Source organism: Chelonia mydas, chromosome 1, assembly GCF_015237465.2.
Source record: "Chelonia mydas isolate rCheMyd1 chromosome 1, rCheMyd1.pri.v2, whole genome shotgun sequence".
Lineage (NCBI taxonomy): Eukaryota > Metazoa > Chordata > Testudines > Cheloniidae > Chelonia > Chelonia mydas.
The window spans coordinates 38,719,431-38,739,818 of record NC_057849.1 but is presented as its reverse complement, the minus strand read 5'-3'; the positions used below and the strand labels follow the sequence as shown (position 1 = coordinate 38,739,818).

At 43.1% G+C, this 20,388-nt stretch overlaps 1 protein-coding gene across 2 annotated transcripts in view; it reads left to right on the top strand.

The window, feature by feature from the left end:
• The window catches only part of ARHGAP20 (Rho GTPase activating protein 20), a 91,324-nt gene that overhangs the window by 22,776 nt on the left and 48,160 nt on the right, over positions 1-20,388 (top strand). The gene's annotated exons all lie outside the window — the stretch shown is intronic.

The following is a 20,388-nucleotide window of genomic DNA, read 5'->3' as shown; positions in this document are numbered from 1 at the left end:
CTTATGCTCAAATGAATTTGTTAGTCTCTAAGGTGCCACAAGTACTCCTTTTCTTTTTGTTCTTTGTTTGTACAGCGCTTAGCAGAGTGGGACCCTGGTGCTACAGGGATACCAGTAATAAATATTAATCAGTCAAACTGCAATCCCAGTTACAGTGGGAGTTTTAGGTATGCACAAAATGTGTGTGTGTGTTACTGATGTAATCAAATCTTAATCATTGTATTTGTAAAGCAGCCCCTGCCAAGTGCTGGGGTGTGGTGGGGGAGGAAATCTGTGCAAAACTGAAACAGTACACAATATTGTTAACACATCAAATTTAGGGATACTGTTACAGGAAAAGAGGGCAAAAATGAAGATGAGCAAGAAAGGTAATCTTGGGGCTAGGTGAGGTCACGCTAAGAAATACCTTTATGGGAAACTGGGAAGATTTAAGGCCTTTAAGCGAGGAAGAATTGTCAGAGATGGATGTTGAGTAAACAAATTCCACATTCCAGAGCCCACCACAAGCGAAGGTGTGATCCCTGAAATGCAGAGATAACAATTAGAAGTGGGCTCAGGGAGGAGATTTTTGCTGTACCTGGGTCCTACACGATAAGTGCTTTTGAAACAGCAGTGGCAGGTTAAAGTTAGTCTGTCACTTTACAAGCAATTGGCGTGAATAATTGATGGGTGTTAGTTCATTATGTTTGCTGAAACCAGTGAGCAAATGTGTGTCTGTATTCTGAGCTGCAAGTGATGGAGAAGCCCTGCAGAGAGCCAGTCTGAGAGAATTACACTAATTTAACCTCTTGGGTCATCAGGGCAATGGTGGCTGTCACAGGAGAAATAAGGTTGTGACGCACAACTGAAGAAACACCTCTTTCACTGCCCGTCTGGACGTGGAAAGGGCATGGTCAAAAGTGACCCCAAGATTCTTCACCTCCTGAATTTTTCCCATCAGTAAGAGACACAGAAGAGGAGCAAACCCCCTCATATGGATCATCCCTCTCCAACAACAGATTTTGTCTCCTCAGGGTTAAAGGTGATATAGCTGGCAGTATTGTCCAAGCATTCCTCCAAAGCAGAAATGGAATTTGCGGGATTCCAGGGACAGGAAAAACACAATTGCAGACCTATGATTCTGCATTCCTGGGTTTAGAGTGATTTGTCCAAGAGACATCATATGTATTGAACAACATGGGAAAGAAGAGACATTTTGCAGAACAATGAGAAGGGGAGGGAAAAATGTGAACAAAAATTCCCAAATCAAAGGATTAACTGCTGCCAACTCTTGTGATTTTTATCACATATTTCATAATGTTCTTTCTTTCTTAGACCCCTAGATCCTGGAGTCATGTGATAATGAGAATCTCAGCTTTCATTTGAAAAACAAAACGGAACACCCCGCAAAAGTTTCTAGCCTTTATGGTTATGGAAAAAACTTGAAAAACTGAACCCTAAAGACTCAAACCACAAGGCACACAAAAAAACCCACCATTTAAAACTTGATTTTAAAATCCTCCCCCTGCCCCATGATTCATGAACTCTTGGAGTTTGCAGTACTGGATTAAAGACCTGATCCAACTCTTACTAAAGTCAATGGGTACCTTTCCATTGCTTCAGCGGGAAATGATTCAAGCTTCCAAAAAGAAAAGGACCTGTTATGGGACATACCACTGAATCAAGCTCTAGATAAGCTCTGATTCAGAAGTGTACTTAAGCATGTTCCTAACTTTTAGCATGTGAATAATCCCATTGACTTTAGTGGGGCAACTTGCAGATTTACAGTAGGCACTTGCTTAGTGCCTTGCTGAATAGAGACTTCGCTTAAGTTTGTGATAAGCAATGTACTGCTTAAGCTTTAATGCAAATATGCAGAAAGTGAATGACAAAATATATGTAGCCACTTCTATAAAGTGTCATTCTTCTCTCAGGTGAGCTCAAAATGATCACATTCCCGCTTTACATATAAAGTTTTGTGATTAAGACACTTCCATAGTACCTCAAAATAATATTAGTATTAGGGTTGATTGGAAAATTTTTGAACTAACCCTATTCCCCTTGGAAATGAGATTTATACAATTTTTCTGTGGGAAAATGTCTATTTTGGAAGAATTTGCCGTTAGGAAGATCAAAATGAAACATTTCAGGCTAGGTCAACATTAATCTCTGTGTGCCCCTGAGCTGCCATGGAGCCCCATGGGAGTTGTAGTCCCCTGCAGATCAGCGCCCCCTCTAGTTCTCTTTTGAATCCTGCTATAGTCTTGACTTTCACAACATCCTCTGGCAAAGAATTCCACAGGTTGATGGTGCATTGTGTGAAGAAATACTTCCTTTTGTTTTAAACCTGCTGCCTATTAATTTCATTTGGTGACCCCTAATTCTTGTGTTAAGAGAAGGAATAAATAACACTTCCTTATTTACTTTCTCCACACCAGTCATGATTTTATAGACCTCTGTCATATCCCCCCTTAATCATCTCTTTTCCAAGCTGAAAAGTCCTTCAATCCAATTCTCCTTTAGAATTTTGACTGTTTTAAGTCAAAGATGGTGAGTGGTTACATCCCGTAAAAGGAAGGTTCTAAACTCTCATTGTACTGTACCCACATGCTTTTAGATTGTTCTTTGGAGAAGAGACTAGTCATTTGACAAAATGAGTAATCGTTCAGCACCTGTATATCTCTGATTTTTGTTAATAATGTCTCAGTCAAATGACTGTGTTTATGCATAGCAGTTGGTCAGTGACAGACCTGAAGAAATCGGGGACTGACAGTTTCTTGTGACATTTTGTCTTAGGTAAATAAGGGGAAAGCAACTAATGATATGCAGTCATCGGTGTCCACAGCTCTGAAAATCGCCAGGATTAAATATTTGTTGAATTCTGGACTTATGTTGTGATGCATCACCTCTCTGGGTCACATTCGGCTGGAACATAAAGTGGTGCTGCCTCTAATGAGTTCTAACTATGCAACAAGTACAATAATCTACTTTTATCTTTCTTTAAAATGGTCTCTTCTCTGAACGCTTCTCAGATTCCTAGGTCTGCATGGTAGGGTTACATGTGGACTTCAAGAATATTTTCTGTTTTTTGTCTCCCTAATGGAGGGGGACAGTAAGGTGTGAGTCATCCCTGAACTAGAGCCTGCAATGGCTCATTCCTGTGCTAGGCTTCAGCCAATCTACAAGCCAGGAGCTGGTCTGGTGACACTCAGGATGGGTATGTCAAGGCTGATTCCCCACTCTGGCACTTTGAGTGCAGAAGGTGGGGGCCCACAAGGATTCTAAAAATTAATACTGGCCACTCCAGGTATTAAACGCCCAAGGTTACAGATTTTCTGTGACCTTGGATGGGTAGATGCTGCCACCACCCAAGTGCAAAATCCCTTTGAGGACCCAGGAAGGCGTACTTGGGATTTCCTTCCTGTGGGGTATCCTTTAAGCCCTTTCACCCCTCCTCTGGGGAAGAGCTGAGAAAGAAAAACAAAGGAAATCAGCTGTTGCTACCAGCTAATTAAACAACATGTGCACAAACCTCTTAGGACACACAAATCCAATCCTGTTCTTAAAAAAGGTAAATTTTATTAAAAACAAAAAGAAAGAAAATACGTCTGGAAACTCAGGCTATTGCTAGATTTAAAAAAAAACACACAAGGATTAAGCACCAAGAATAACGTTCTTGAGGTCCAGCTTAAAGGTTACAAGCAAAACAAAAGCATTTGGGGTTAGCACAGCCATAAGGTCCACAAGCCATAAAGAAATAAAGAGAGAAACCTAATCGCATCTTCCTAGACATTTCCTGATCTACTTACATACGTGGGATTTCAAATGAGTAGTTTCTTGGTATGATATTGATGATTTTTCATATCTGGCCCCAAGTTTCTTATAGCATAGTTGCTCTGTCTTTGCTTCTCCCCGAGAACAACAGACAGACAGACAAAAGGGGAAGCTTGTTTCAATTTTAAAAAGTTCTAGCCTTCCCATTGGCTCTTTTGGCCAGGTGACCACTCACTTCCTTTTACCTATGCATAGCAGTGAGACTTTTAACCCTTTACAGGTAAAGCAAGTGGAAAACAGCTACTAAGAGGGATTTTATAGCTAACTGGGTCCATAAAAGGGAGTCGTCCCCGTCCCCCTCCCCCCCCCCCCCCCCCCGCCTTTTATTTATCACAGGGTATATAAGCCTCACAGGAGAAACAGCAACTAAGTCTGCTCAAAGTCACTTCATGGCTTGGGATTCTCTGCTGCCTGATAGTGGTAAAAGACTCCACAAGCCTTAGCCTGCTCCAGCCTTGCTTCTGCTCCAGCCATATTCCTAGTCCTGCTCCAGCCTTGCTCTTACTTCAGCCCTGTTCTGGAGTCTTGATTCTGGCTCTGACCACTAGGCCTGACCATCCCCACCACAGTTTCTGACTGCGACACTGCTTAGAATAAATATTCCTGGGTGCCTTTCCCCCATTCCCTGCCTTTTCCTGATGCCCTATTAATTAAGCTGTGGTAGAAATCTTTGTCAAAAGGTTGGGTTTTGCGTTGTACCCTGAAAATAGTCAGACTCTGGATTTGTCCCGGCTCCCCTGGGAACTTGTTTTATCACGGATTCCTTTTGACTGACAACAGTTTCTCTAGCTTGCACATGCTTTCTCCTGAGTTCTGTGAACAGTGTTTTCCAAGAGGAGAACATCTGGCTTGGTGGGTGATGTATAAAGTCAAATACCCGTTTTTCACCAGAGTCAATAACCAGACACTGGCATAGATCTGGCAAACCAAAAGTGGCAACCAATATAAAAATAGTTGCCATTCAAAAAGTTCTTATCATGCTGCCCCTCAGAGCACACGAGGCCTAATTCTCCACTGCCTTACACATTATCTGCACCCACTCTACACATGTGTGATTGTACAAAGGTGCAAGGCTGTGAAAAATTAGGCCTTGTATGTCTTCTCTCCCCCTACCTATATTAGCATCAGATAGGAATCTTCAAAGAAATAGGTCTAGATCCCTGTAAAAAAGACTAATTTCATATATAGGAATTGTAAGGAAGTCAGCAGATGGACACAGTTGAAACTAATTTGTCTACTGCAGCTCAAAAGGAATCTGGGTCATACACATGCAATAGCTAGCAAAGCCAGAGGTATCAAGTAAATCTCCTCACTGCAAAGGGATCATTCGTATCCCATGGGACTAGCATCAGAATATGGTTTAAAGCCCTTGAAATAAGCCAAAGACAGATTCATTCCCATTAACACTGGGATTAAGTTCAACAAGGTGGCAATTAAATCTTCAATGGGATATTAGTTTGAGTCCCAGCCAGACTGGCATCATGTTGAAATGCACAATAGTTTCTCAAACTAGCTAAAGAGATGAGGCCAGATCTTCAGTTTCAGTTTTCAGTGGAGCTATACTGAATTTACATCATAGAGTCCCACTGCTGTTTGGTACTCACAAACCGGTGTCGGTTGACAGGTAGCAACAGACTGCTGTGAAAGCAGAAAAAAACTCCCATCTCCTGATGATGGGGATGGGGTCATGTCTTACTAAAGTGGTGGGAGGAGATGCTGATCAATAGCTGACCTTCTGCAGTGTGGGTCAATTCACCCACCGGATATCCTCCTGCCACTGTCATGCACTAACCTTCTGTCACCCTCTCACTCAGCCAGAACACGGTCTCTTCTGGCCTCTCCAGGTGATGTGAGACCCCAGTTGACTGAGTCTGCATAGGAGAGGAAACTGGTCTCTAAGTACTGGAGCTCAGTGTAATTCTCAATCACCATCATCCTCAGGTGTCTTTTCCCTTTCTCTCCTATATTGCCCAGCTGTGGCTCCCAACTAGAGTGACCAGATGTCCTGATTTTTATAGGAACAGTCCTGATATTTGGGGCTTTCACAACATCCCCTGGCAATGAGTTCCACAGACTGACTATGCGTTGTGTGAAGAAGTACTTCCTTTTGTTTGTTTTTAAACCTGCTGCCTATTAATTTCATTGGGTGACCTCTGGTTCTTGTGTTATGAGAAGGAGTAAATAACACTTCCTTATTCACTTTCTCTACACCATTCATGATTGTATAGGCCTCTATCATATCCCCCCTTAGTCGTCTCTTTTCTAAACTGAAAAGTCCCAGTCTTTTTAATCTCTCCTCCTACAGAAGCTGTTCCATATCCTTAATCGTTTTTGTTGCTCTTTTCTGTACCTTTTCCAATTCAAATATATTTTTTGTGATGGAGTGACCAGAACAGCATGCAGTATTCAAGGTGTTTTTTGCAGGTATCTGGGACGTGCAAAAGAGGAAGGGACATCAAGAGGTCATGGAACAGGCTCCCACTGATCCTAACAAGCTTGAGGACATCAGTAGGCAGCCATGTGGCACTGCTGTCGCTTCAACCACTCTGAATTGAGCCCTGCTGCAGGAGCCACCTGCACCAGCTGTACGAGGCTCTTTCAGTCCAGTGAGCTTCCCAAAGCATTCCGGAGTAAAGTTGGACCAGCAGCTGTTTCATAGACTGTTTGTTGCTTTGCCTGTTTAAAAGGCAATGGGACGGGTAGTGGGTGGGCCAACAACTATCTCCAGAACAGACACCCGGCTGAGGGTGTCCTCTTGAAAGGGGTGGGGGAGGGGGTGCTTCCTCTGTAGCCCTTACGGAGCCTGGTGACCTGTGGTTGGGAGCCCTGAATATCCAAAGACGAACCATCATCAGAACAGGGTAGTGGGAATTAATCTGTCCTTTTTAAACACAGTGGGCCAAGTTCATCTGCACTGTAATGCCACTGACTTCAGTGGAGTTTCAGCAGTGATTTATCAGTCTGATAAGTGCTGAATCAATGAACTCTTCACATCAGCGGGCTGACAACTTAAACAATCCGGAAGAGTTCCAGTCTGGCTACTTAAAATGAACTAAGAGATTGGCTGGGGAAAGAGAGTCAGGTTTGAATGGCCATTTGGACAGACTGGTAAAGCTTAGCAGCCTATGGCAGGACAAAGTGCATGATGGCTTTAGCTCCTCCTCACTAACTGACACGATGGTACGTGTCCTAAAGGTGGCTGATTCAGGTTTTATAAGATCATATAAAGTATCCAATTAAAGCAGGAAAGGGTTAAATAGTAACAAAAGTGGACATAATATAGAATCCTGTTAATCCTGAGAGAAGGAAATTAAAGGAAACAGGTAAAAAGAGTGAACAGAACCAGCATTAATATTAGAATATGTAATGTAGGGATTTATCTCTTAGCAATCCTGTTGTAGGCTTTTTATATTTTATTACTTTGATACTTTATAAATCAGTACGTTTAGTCATCCAAGACTCCTGAAAAAGGGGAATCTGCCAAAAGGCCTGAAAATTAACAGCTGCTGAAATCTACTTTAATTTTACCTGTCCAGACTCATATGTCTTTTACTGCTTTGGACCTTGACCAAGTGATTGTTTTTTGTTTTTTTTTTTTAAATACAGTGGCCTAACTGGAGACCGTTTCCATGTGGTGCAGCTTGGGGAGGAGAGAGATTTAGGAGAGCAGCTGGAGAATGGAATATTCAGTGGCTGAAAGGGAATGAAAGGCTCATTGGTATGGGACTCTGCTAGGGGCTGAGCAGCCTGCCTAGCATTAACATACACCACTTTATTATCTGGTAACCCTGCTAGGCGATTAGTCTGTGGTAAGAAGCTTAGCAGTAATCTAGAACTATTCTGGATATTTTCTCTACTACTTAAATAAAAGTAATTTATGTAGCTGTCCAAGTCCTGCCTTACCAGGCGCTTGTTTCCTGGTAGATGTGGGCAGTGGGATATGCTAATCATTGCCACAAACAGTCCCACTGCACCTTGTAAACATTTGGCGGCTGATTTGTAGTATGAAACGGTTGTTTTGGTGAGCATGTGAATTCTGCCCCTCAGGGCTGCTGTATACTGTGTTAGCTGCACTGACTCTTGAGTGGCCTTCCATGTAGCTGGGATCACCAAAGTGTGGTTATCCCTTTACCCGGTCATGGGATGGATGGATGGGGGTGGTGTAGAATTGGTGTAGCTGGTTCTACACCACCTATGATTCTCCTACGCTAGGGGAATCTCCTATGGGAAATTATGGGCTAAGTCATGATGGGGACCAGGATCCAGCCCTCTATATTTTTTTTTTTTGTTTTGGTCCTTTCTATTTTTACTTTGTGCAAAAATCACTTTTTTTTGTGACAAGGGGAGTAGAAGGAACAAAGAAATCTTTGCCTGTTTAAATAACTCCTGGAACGGCATCTCCCTGATGTCACTGCTATGGGAATGCCGTTCAAGGTGGTGCTGCTGCTACGTCACTAAATAAAAATTTAAATGGCAGTTGTGAACTGAGGATCTATTTTTCTGAAGGCTAAAAAGTCATCATTGCCTTCTACATGCAACAATGTCCTTGCTTAAACTTTCCCTCCATCGTAAGCCCTCTGACTTTGTAGTTGATCAGTATTGAAACTCTGTAGCAAAGTTTGCAGATCATCCACATAGCAGGTATTTGAAGTCTCAAGTGTTCGTTAGTGCTTTGAATAACTTGAGCTAAATTCTTTTCTGGTGTAAATTGTCAGAGCTCCATTGGAATGTACCATGCTAACTTGCACCAACAGAGAATTTGGCTCTTTGTGTTAAACTTGCAGAGTAAACACCTTGCAGCTGTTTGTTAAAGCTTTGTAAAAAAACAACAACAAAAAACCTGGAAGTAAACCAAGCCACATGTGTATTTTCCTGACTCTAGGCACCACACTACAGTGCATTCCTGTTGCACAGAGAATGTTGTCATTTCAGCTGTGTAAAAATGACTTCAGTGAAGTTTGTTTTCATTTAAGCTGCCAGACATCAATGGCAAAAGGTGTGGAGATATATTTTTAAATAACATATTTCACACTAATAGCTATGTGAGTATTCTATTGGATTTCTGGTTCCTTCATTGCCTTTCAGGAGAGTACAAAAGAAACATACTTTACACAGTTTGACTTCATAACCCTTGCCAGTAATTCAGTGTAATAATATTTTGGCATAATGCAAAGATGAGACTTTAAGTACTTGTACAATTAGTTTTTTTCAATATGTGGTTGAATTAAAACCAGAAAACCAGTACTGGTCCAGTGAATGAATGAAATATAAGTGATATTTAAAATAGAACTGCGTTCAAACATTACATCCTGTTCAGGAAGAAATAGAAATACTAATACTCCAAGAATAAGGGTGCGTTGGTTGGTTGGTTTTCAGTTTTTAATACAGGACAAATCTCTCAAGCTTAATTGTATGGAAGCTACTGTAAGCTGGGTCTGAATGAGCTCTCCCCTGACATCTAGTGTTGAACTGGGGAAGAGGACTTCAGGAGCTGACCTTCTTTGCATGGGCACACTTACCTTGGCTAGGCGCTCAGCATGATGGGACTGCTCTGCCCAAATGATCACTTTTGGCTGGTGTTGGATCACAGGTTACTTTTTGTTATCAGGAGCAGGGGTACTAAAGGCTTGTTATCCTTGTGAGAATCAAGGGCAGCAGAACTGTGTTTGGCATACCCTGGTTGAGAGACTCATCCTCATCAAAACTGCACTCGCTAGGCAGGGGACATGGGTGCCAAAGCCCAGTGAGTGGAGAGAGGGTGGGGATAGGTACTTTTATCTGGTGGTGTTGGTGCAAGGGTCCTAGACACTATTTGACCCTTTCCCTCTCCAGTGTGTAATAACACAGCTGATTAAGATTCAACTGAGAGTCTTGTTGCACACCAACAGAGCTGAAATCACTGATAACCAGGTCTTCGCATTCGGCTTGCTTTGGGACAGTGTCTCTGCCCAGTCTCCACTAGCAGTGAGGCTCCCCCACTAACACTGAAATCACCGAGAGCTGTGTTGAGTGGTGGGACCTCAAGACATCCCAGAGGGTGCAGAGTGGAGCAGCGAGCGGCCAGCAAGGTGGCTGATACCAGAGCAAGCACCTGGATGGCAGAGCAAGCACAGTGCTCCCCCCACCAGGGTGGGAGGTGAGCTCACGCAGATGTACCTCTAAACTGCGGGTCTTCACTGACCAAGGACAACAGCTGTGAGTGAGGTGCAGTGGAGGGAGAAGGGAGAGGCAAGTTAAAGGAACTTTCGTTTGCTGGACTTCAGAACCTGAGGCAAAAGGACACTGTCCAACATATTCTGGGGTGGGTCTTTTGCTCATGGTTCTATGTTTATGAATCCTTCATGCAGCATTTTCCCAAATTAATTCTGGGTTACTTCCCTCCTTTTATTAAGAGTTTATTTTCTACCCTCAAACTCTGTATTTGTAAGAAGAGAAGTATTGCCTCTTAGAGGCACCCAGGTGGTGGTATGTAGTTGTCCCAGGTTACTGGGAGGGTGGGGCTCGAGCCGGTTTGGTGTTGTATTGTTGAAAAGGAACCCGTAGATATTGAATCTGGCCCTTGTTGCTGCCAACTCTGACTGGCAGAAGGGTTACACTACTGTATATGACTATATATAGTGGTTAAGGAAATCTGCAGTGTGTGCTGCACAAAATAAATTAATTAGCTTTTTAGAATTCAGCACTGGTATCACAATGAACTACTTGAGCTATGTCAGATTTACTGCTGACTAACTCTCAAAAATGGATTGGTTGCTCTGACGATGAAAATGTTTGCGCTTGTGTATCCAAGTCTCCTGTATTACTAGTCAGTTTAATATTACAGCAGCATTGTAGTTTTCCACAATCACCTCTTCCACTTATCTCTTTCAGGGGAAAAAAATACCCTTGTGGGCAGATCTGTGCTTATTCTTGGCCGCATGGTATGATATATGTATTATAATATAAAATGCGGTTCAAGCTTTATATATAAACCCCTAACTCAGTGGAGAGTTGCAATGGGAAAAGGCACCACCTCATTCTCTGCATGCTTGTCAAAGATAAATGTGCCTGTAGAGAACCCAATCTAACTGGACCAACCAACAAAACCAATCTTGACTTAGTCAGTGGGAGCAGTGAATGTTCAGCACCTTTTAGGCCCCAATCCTACAAATTGTTCTATGTGGACAGATCCCTGTGTGGAGTCCCACTGAAGGCAATGGGACCTCTGAGTCCTCAGCACCCGAAGTGAGTGGAGCTCTGTGTGGGCATAGGCTCTGCAGAACAAATACCAGGAACAGGCCTATCTTTAGGCTCCCACCTTTCAAAATCTTATCCTGTGTGCAGAAGACCTGTGGGGAACAAGGTAGCAGGAGCATAGCAAAGACCTATCTAGTTGGATATCATTAGTATTTCAAAGCCATAAAACATTTGCCAGTTTTTCGCCTTTTCCTCCTAATTGGTATCTCCGGCTGGTTTGAGAAAATGAGAAGCTGCGTAAACTGGGCTTTGATAGTTATACAGCTGTTCTTTAAAGACTGGATTACCTGCTGGGAAGTCTCAGGAATAGTCCTGCTCTGTGTAAAACAGTCTTCTGTTTCTCTCTCTAATTCTTTTTGACACGGCAAGTGAGCCTCTTCAGGCTGTGTGTGCTCTAACGACTTATCCACATGCTAGGGGCCAAATTTACCACTGGTGTTCACAGGCCTGATTCCTTTATCTCACGTCTGCTTATGCCCATGGTGAATTTGATCCCATCACAGAAGAAACTCTCATTACGTTTTTACACATATTGCATGATGGTCTGCTACCATGATATTGTCAAGACGGTCATAATACATGAGCAAGACATTAGCCAAACTATCATTTTACTGTTACAATGAAACAGGATAAGTGTTGAGGTCTTGAAATGTTAACATTTGTTTTGAGTGCAATATAAACAGTGTATGGATGGGTACTTTCTGCTGTGTTATGGGTTTGGAGGTTTTTCCCCCTCATCTGAGGGCTGCAATCTAAACTAGAGCTCTGTCTTTTGGTTTGTTCAAGTACAGTTGTTGTTAATTAGTTGTTAGTGACCCTGAATGCAAAAACTCCAGCCAGGAAATATGGGTAGAATTTCTGTGCATTAAAAAGTATTTCTAACAGGGAGCCAACATGGTTCCTAAGCTCCAGTTAGCAGTGCATGCCTGCCTCATATTTCTTCTAACAAGTCTTGGATTAAGCTTATGTTGAAGGCTTTTTCTCAAAGGAAGTCTTGTGCGATTGAGGACATGAAAATGAGACAATAACAGCACAAAGGTGGTTACCTGCAGTGGCAGAGCCAGGTTTTGCAACTGGATGGTCAATATGTCATTGGTGGTGGGCTGGAGAGCGAGCCTGCCTTGTACTCATCCAACAGCATCAGCTCCCGTCCCGAGGGGTGGGGCTGGGCTCACCACTCTAGGCATTGTGACCTAGTGCAAAGGGTTACAGTGACATGGGACCCTGTATGACATGTCACAAAGCCCAGAGTGGGGAGCTGGCCCCACCCTATATGACAGGAGCTGCTGCTGCCGAATGAGTGAGGGGCAGTCTCACTCTCCTGTTCCGTATGAAAATTTATGTTGTACTCCTCCTCTTGTGTATTGCATAATATGCCTGGGAAAAGTGCCACACATCCATCTAAAGGCCTCTCCTGCTCCCTTATTAACTCCACCACTGATCACTTGATCTGCTTACAAAATAAGCTCTGTTTACAAAAAAAAAGTCTTGGACCCAACTTCATCTCCTCTGGCCAAGGGCTTGAGAATTAGAACAGTGTGTGCTGGTGCAGACCCAGCGTGTGCGGCAAACCCTGTTGCGTTGGCTAAAACGATTGGTTAATGAGAAAAATGACATTGCTAGCCGAGCAAGTGCAGGGCCCCAGGAGGTTTGGATTGCATGAGAGTGGGCTGGGGTGCTGTCTCAGCACTATTTAAGTGGCTCTCTCAATGTAAGGAAAATGTGTATATTAAAATATTTATTACATTCAAATAAAAAAATTGTTGTGTTTTTTTCATTTTCCCCCTCCTGTTGCCCTCCAGTGGGGAAAGGTGGGAGAGGAAATGTTTCTTCCTCTTTCTGTCTTACCCCCTCCACTTTCACACATTTCTCTCCCCCGCCCCCCATTTAAAAAGCCACCAGGCTTCTGAGCAGGGCTGAGCAGAGTTGGGCAACAGTGTGGTAAAAACATTGCTGCCTGCCTGATGGCCTGTTTACACCAGTGGACTGGTGGTGGTAATAGGTGGGAAATTCTTGGTAGCAGAGTCTAACAGCTAATGTCGTTCAAGGAAGTGGCATGCCTACACTGGCAGAGCTCCTGCTGTCGGTGTACACCTCGTCTACACTAGGGGGCTATGCCAACATAGGAACTGCAGTGGAAACACAGCTATTAGTCTCCAGATACTTATTGTTTTTGCCTGTCTCTAAGGCCTGGTCTACAACTTAAATTCACACCCCTGAGACACATGATTAAGCTGACCGAAGCCCCAGTACAGGCACTGCTAGGTCGGGAGAGAATTTTTCCGGTGATGTAGCTACTGCTTCTCAAGGGGGTGGATTTACTACAGCAACGAAAAAAAAAAAACCCTTCTGTTGACATAGCAAGTAGTACACTACAGTGCTACAGCGGTGCCCTAAAAGGTCTGAATTGCTTCCCTTCCTCTCAGTGGATTGCTAAACATAGAGCCTAATGATGACAAAGTAAATACCAACATGATTGACTTTTTCAGGGCTGGTCACATTAGCAGAAACCTCTAGTTACTCTGGGACTGTGCAAGGAGCTCGTGTGACAGAGAGAACCTGGAAAATGAAAACTCAATTGCTAGGATTAAAAGTTTGCCAACTTTGGTTTTCCTAAAGGCAAATAAATGGCTCCCCACAGACACCCAGTGATTGGCCTTTGAGATGTGAAAGAAATCCTTTACATTTGTGGGGGCGCGGGCAGGGGTGGGGAGAAGGAACCTACAGATTAATTTGTAACTCTAAAGGGAATTGATTTATGTGCTAGGGCTGCTACAAGCTCCCTTCTAGCCAGCTGCCAACGCACTAAGGGGTAGCTCATAGCATAAGAATCTTCAAAGTCTACATAACTAAGCATAGAACTGCAAGGAACTCAGAGGTTCTGTGATAAATAAAGTGGTGGGGTAGCTCCCTTTGATGGACACCCAGCCAGCCAGTTAGCTGTAAAATTCCTCTTAGTAGCTGTTCTCTGCTTGCTTTACCTGTAAAGGGTTAACAAGCCCACATGTAAAAGAAAAGGAAGTGGGCACCTGACCAAAAGAGCCAATGGGAAGGTAGAACTTTTTAAAATTGGGGGGAAAAAACTTTCCTTTGTCTGTTGTTCTCTGGAGAAAGAGACACAGAACAGCAATGCTGTGTAAGGCTTGAATCAGGTATGAAAATTCATCAGATCATACCCAAAATTACTTAATTGAAACCCCCCAAATATGTAAGTAAATTAGGAATGTTTAGCTAGACGCGATCAGGTTTATTTTCTTTATTTTGGCTTGTGGATCTCCTCTGTGCTACCCCAGATGCTTTTGTTTGCTTGTAACCTTTAAGCTGAACCCCTAAGAAAGCTATTTTGGGTGCTTAATTTTTGTAGTTGTTTTAAGATCTAGTAAAAACCCTAAGTTCCAGATGTATTTTTTTTCCTCTTTGTTTTTAATAAAATTTACCCTTTTTAAGAACAGGATTGGATTTTTGGTGTTCTAAGAGGTTTGTGCATGTTGTTTGATTAGCTGGTAGCCACAGCTAATTTCCTTTGTTTTCTTTCTCAGCTCTTTCCTGGAGGGGGGCGTGAAAGGGCTTGAGGGTACCCCACAGGGAGGAATTCCCAAGTGCGCCTTCCTGGGTTCAAAGGGGAGTTTTTTGTGTTTGGGGGGTGGCAGCGTTTACCAAGCCAAGGTCAGAAAAAAGCTGTAACCTCGGAAATGTAATACAAGCCTGGAGTGTCAAGTATTAATTTTTAGAATCCTTGCAGGCCCCCACCTTCTGCACTCACAGTGACAGACTGGGGATTCAGCCTTGACAGGTTCTAATCTTGACGCTGACTCAGTGCCCTTAGTCAAGCCACTTAATCCTTCTGCCTTAGCATTCTCATCTGTGAAATGTACATAATATCCACGGGATGGGATGGTGGTGGTAAACAAATATTCATTGCGGTGACTGATTTAGTTAATTTTTGTTTTAAAAAGCACTATATATGTGTTAAAGTTCAGTAGAAAGCACTCACCACCCATCCAGTGGCTGGGGTTAGTAGATCCCAGACTTCCAATTATTTTGACAATTGTCTTTAAGAAAACTACTTTTTTAATATTGGAAACAATGCAGAAATTGTAACATCAGCAGCTGGGTACCAGTTCTCCTGAATTCGTTGGTGGCTAAAAGATTCCCTTTTTACATACAGTGTAAAAGGTTAGACCAACCCTCGGCACGATGATATGACCAGGTGGACAGGAGTCAGTTACATGGGAGGGGAAAATCCTCCCAAAATGGTTAACACTAGCTCCATCCCTATTTCGGTACATCCTGACAGTAACTGTAACATATTTAGCAGATCTGTAAGATGGAATACCTTCAGTAGTTGTTCTCCTAGCAGCACTGTAAAGGAGAGTGGAAGGATTTTGTTTGTTGTTCCTGAAACTTATTCACAAAATTTAAAAATCATCTGAAGATGCATCAGGATTTAGGATAGAAGACTGGGAGTCAGGAAATGTGGCCTCTATTCTTGACTTTACTCTTTGTCTTTGGGCAAGACACCTAACCATGCAGTGCCTTAGATTCATTTATAGGTTAAATAGGAATAATTCTTACCTACCTTTGTAAAGGGCTTCAGTTATATAAGAGCAAAATGTTGTTTTATTTCATTAGATACCAATTATGCAAATTCATGGTGTCTATACTCTTAGGGAAAACTGACACACATAACTGCAAAGTTCTTATTCTGGAGAGGAGGCTAGAAGAGAAGATAGACTCTCTGAGATTAACCTAAAGCTCAGGTCCAAAGTCCATTGAAGTCAATGTAAAGCCTCCTTTGATGTCAGCGGGGTTAGGATCAGGGCCTTATTACTTAATAGATGCAATGTTAAGTGTCTGTGTAGAGTACAATACTAATATTTTGCTCTGTTTCCCCTGTGAATAAACATTAAAAACTGCATCTCTGTTGCACTCTGAATGAAAATAAACATCTCAGTACTTACATTGTAAAGATATGGTTAGCTCGGAAACCCTCATGACAGCCATGGGGGTGAGAAACATTGGTTGGCTGTGTTTTTGTGCTTCCTAGTAAAGAAGCTGTCCTAATGAAGTGGGCATTGAGATGTTTGTTTTCATACTGAGTGCAATGTCATTGTATCTTTCAACAGTTAGCTGATTCTTCATGCTGACTGTGAGTAGCCCCTACACCTCAGATTGTAAAGCTCTTTAAAATGATGCTGAACAGGTGCATATTTTGATTCATTTAAAAATAGCAAGTGAAATCCAGGCTGTCCTGAAGCCAATGGAAAAATGTCCATTAACTTCAGTGGGGCCAGGATTTCACCCCATCATTTGAATTCATCCTTGAATAATTCAAAGAACAGCTTTGTGGACTTTCTTCAAACTTTGCAGCAAAGTTCACCTCTTGACTAAGAACATGCTTTGGAAACTTCTGCTGCAAGGATAATATGTTTTGAAAGTAATAAGCAACTGACAATAGAGAGTTAGAATGGAAATGCCACCTGAACCTTAACAATAGCATTACAGAAGCAATGCTACACAAAGAGAAACAGGTTTAGATGTTCTCTTTGAAGGATATCTTTCTAGGAAAAATGGAATTGGATATTGCAGTAAACAGAATTTGTCTGCCAAACAGATTACTAGAAAGTTGACTATTATTCTATTATTTTTTAAAAAACTGTAGTAATAAAAGTAACCGGTCATAAAATAATTTGTAAAAGAACAGGGCAAAAGTCTTTTTAAAATAATTCTCAGCCATTGATCTAGCAAGAAAGCAATAATGCCCTCATTGAAAAGTGATCAGTGATTTTTGAGTATGTCTATTAAAAGTGGCCTAATTTTCAGAGATGAGCGTTCCAAGGTGTACCAAGCTGATCAACCAAAAACTGAGGGTCCAAAATAACCACTCATTTAAGAAAATTTAGGCCTACAAGTATAGTTAAACTGTGTATTTTAATGATTTTCTGACATGAAAGAATGCCAGTACAGTGGAACTTTGGTTTCATTCATCTCCTGTAACAGGAACAGTTCAACTATATGGATCAAAAATTACTTTCCAAAAGATATTTGTATCAGTGTTGGAGAGTTTTCCGTTCCCTCGCTATCGTTGGTCAATGGGGCTTTTGGTTATAAGGGGCCAATTGAAAGTAATGTCTTTGATTTTTCTTTGTTTTCAAAGAATGTCACCTTTGTTTAGTGCCACTGGTAAGCAGTGTTGCAGCATGTGGGAACGCTGGTTGGGTGAAAAAGAGCCCTGATAGTCAAGGTGCAGGTCCCATTTGGATAAATAGCTTAGGTTTTTGCATGTCTTCAAACTAGAAACAAATATAATCTGCCTGACCTCCAACAGCATTGACATGCCTAATAGAACTTTCTCTGTTTACCTGCATGATGGAGTTTTTTGCTACTATGCCGTATTGTGATTTGGGAAGTTCTGTGGTTTCTGAATCTGAGGTGGTGGTCATTCCTCTACAATGATCAAAATGCATCTTGCCCATATTGAGCCATACAAGCCTGATCCTGAAGGGTGCCTTAGATTCATTTATAGGTTAAATAGGAATAATTCTTACCTACCTTTGTAAAGGGCTTCAGATATATATTATTTTCATGGACTAGAGGTGGGCAAGTTGCCCGAGGTGCAGTTCCGGTCCCTGGTTTTCCAGTACTCAGTCTTGAGCCACTTAATCTGGTCCCTACATTGGTCACTGGACCAGTTAATTTATAACCCAGCCAGCTTCTGAGAGGTATAGAGAGGACAAAGGAAGTTGACCCATAGGACTGTGGGATACTTTTGGTAGACTCCCAGGACCTGCGTTGGAGGGGGCTGCATTTACAGTGTAAAGTAATAGGGCTTGAATATTGGATATTGACTGGCTTGACTCTGGCTCAAATCCTCCACCCCCACAGGGTCCTAGGACCCTGGGTCTGAGCCAGAGTCAGAGATATGTATGTGGACGGAATGGGAATTTGGGCTCAAGTCTGAGTCTGAGCCCAGGTTTGCATTTCAGTTTCTGCATACCCCTAAGGGTATGTCTACACTGCAATTAAATGCCCACAGCTAGGCCTGTCAGCTGACTCAGGCTACGGGGCTGTTTAAGTGCAGTGTAGATATTCGGGCTCAGGCTGGAGCCCGTGTTCTGGAACCCTCTGCCCTCATTGGGTTCTAGAGCCTGGCTGAAGCCTGAGCCTGAACATCTGTAGCCCGAGACCTGCGAGACTGAGTCAGGTGACATGAGCCACTTGCAGGTGGTTAGCTGCAGTGTAGACATACCCTCACAGGCTTATGTTTGGTTTGGTTATAATAACATAACAGCATGTTTTTATTCTAACAATTGTCATTACTCACTTCAAAGATAAGTGGGCGTTGCATCTGCATTGCGTCCACCCTGATGGAGGAACTCTGCCAGCCCAAAGCATTAATTATTTCTGCTTCATTTTCTGGACTGAACACTAGATGAGTGAGTTTATATAATGGAATCCCTGATAACATAGCCACAAGTGTTTTAATATGCTGAATAACCAAAGTCCGAGGACTTCAAAGGACAGGAGTCAATGAAATGGTTCTCGAGTGTTTCCACAGTTGCCCTCCCCTGAAGTAGTGAAACTCCCGTTTTGAAGCGCTTAACCCAATGTTCAGATCTGACCTGACTGAAAATCCTGGAATATCACAACTCTTGGTGTGTGGTTGTTTAGGTGACAACTTGAGGATAATCCCTGTGTCTGAGGTAATGACTTCTCCTGATTCTAAATACATTCCAATACTGAGCCCTCAGTACTGTGTTAGGATAGAGTTTCTAAACATAAGGGTCACAAACAGGGGTCACAGCCACCCAAGGGTGCTGGAACAATTTGTATATTGGGGATGCTGAAAGCCATTCAACCAAACTGTAAATCCTGTATATGATGGAAACCACTTCAAACCAGGGGGTGCGAGAGCAGCCCCAACACCTGTAGTTCCAGCACCTATGCAGCCACCTTGCTCTCCCCCTATTACCAGATGGAGTCGGGGGTGTGTGTGTGTGTGTGTGTGTTTGGGGGAGGGGAAATGGGAGAGGAGTACTGGATAAGGGTTGGGAACCGCTGTGCTAAGTGTTTGACGTGTAAGGAGATTGGTCCCTTACTGGGTGCCCTTGACACCCTTCAGTATTACTGGAGGGGGTGTGCTGTGCTGCAGCTCTGACCCTGAGAAGGAATTCCAGCTTAGCTACCATTACTTCAGGGGGCTCCTGAGCAGCCCACACTGGCACAGCCCTTGGAGCGGGTTCAGCATTCTCTCCTGCACCCCTTGCCTGCCCAGCTAGCTGGCTAGTTCAGGGTGAATAGGGCCATGCCATTTTTGGGCAATTAATGCCTATAGGGGCACTAGGAAGCAGCAGGGTTGGCAGCACTCCCAAGCCATGCTGTGGCTGGCCCCTGTCTGGGGAGAAGGTGGGGCTGAAGAGTGGCTCATTGCACCCTCCCTCACCTTGCCCACTCACATAGTGACCTTTCTACGGTTGCATTATACTAATGTGAGCTCTTTCTTCTCTCACCCCCGCATCTTTTGACACCCCTACGGCATAGGAAGGATTAGGCCCCACTCCCACAGCAAGTAACTTTTTAAAAATTTTTTGCATTGTTCATTTTTAAAGCTCCTGCTCCTCCCTCTTTCCCCCTTGCCTAGAGGGGAGTTGAAAGTGGAGGGAAACTCCCCAAAAAATGAAGGAATGATTTTTAAAAATGCAGGTCTTCAGCCACGACTAGGCTAAATATTGACATTCCCTGGCAGCTCCTCACCGCCTCCTTGCAGATCAGTGAAAGTGAGTCACGCTCACGTAGGCTGATCAAAGTGCTTGTCCTTTCAGCACCAGCTGTCGGATTTCCTAAATCAGCATTACTGCTGAAGCCCTCCAAGTAATCCAAGTGCAGGCAAGGAGTTACAAACACAGGGAAGCAGCCAGATTGTGCAAGAGATTTGGGAAGGCCTGTGACCTTATTTGAGAACACTTTCTCTGCTTGCAGTCGTCTTCTTCCCGGTCTCTCCTGTGGCTATCCTCTTACAAGGTCCATCCTTCTGCCACTGACGTCAGTAGGAGTTCGCCATCGCTTTTGATAGGAGCAGGAACAGGCTTAGTCGGAAAACTCTTTACTTCTGCTTCGCTCTGCCCCGTTTATTCGTAGCAAAATAAAAGGCCACACACCCTGGCATGCATTTTTCAAAAGTGCTGAGCACCCTCAATTCCAGTTGAAGTAACTGGGAGCTGCAGGTGCTCAGCATTGCTGAGAATCAGGCCCTATCTGCATCACATGTATTTCACGTTCTCTGCAGTGGCAACAAGATTGCGTAGCAGATATAGAATTATATCTTGCAAGAGGCTGAGC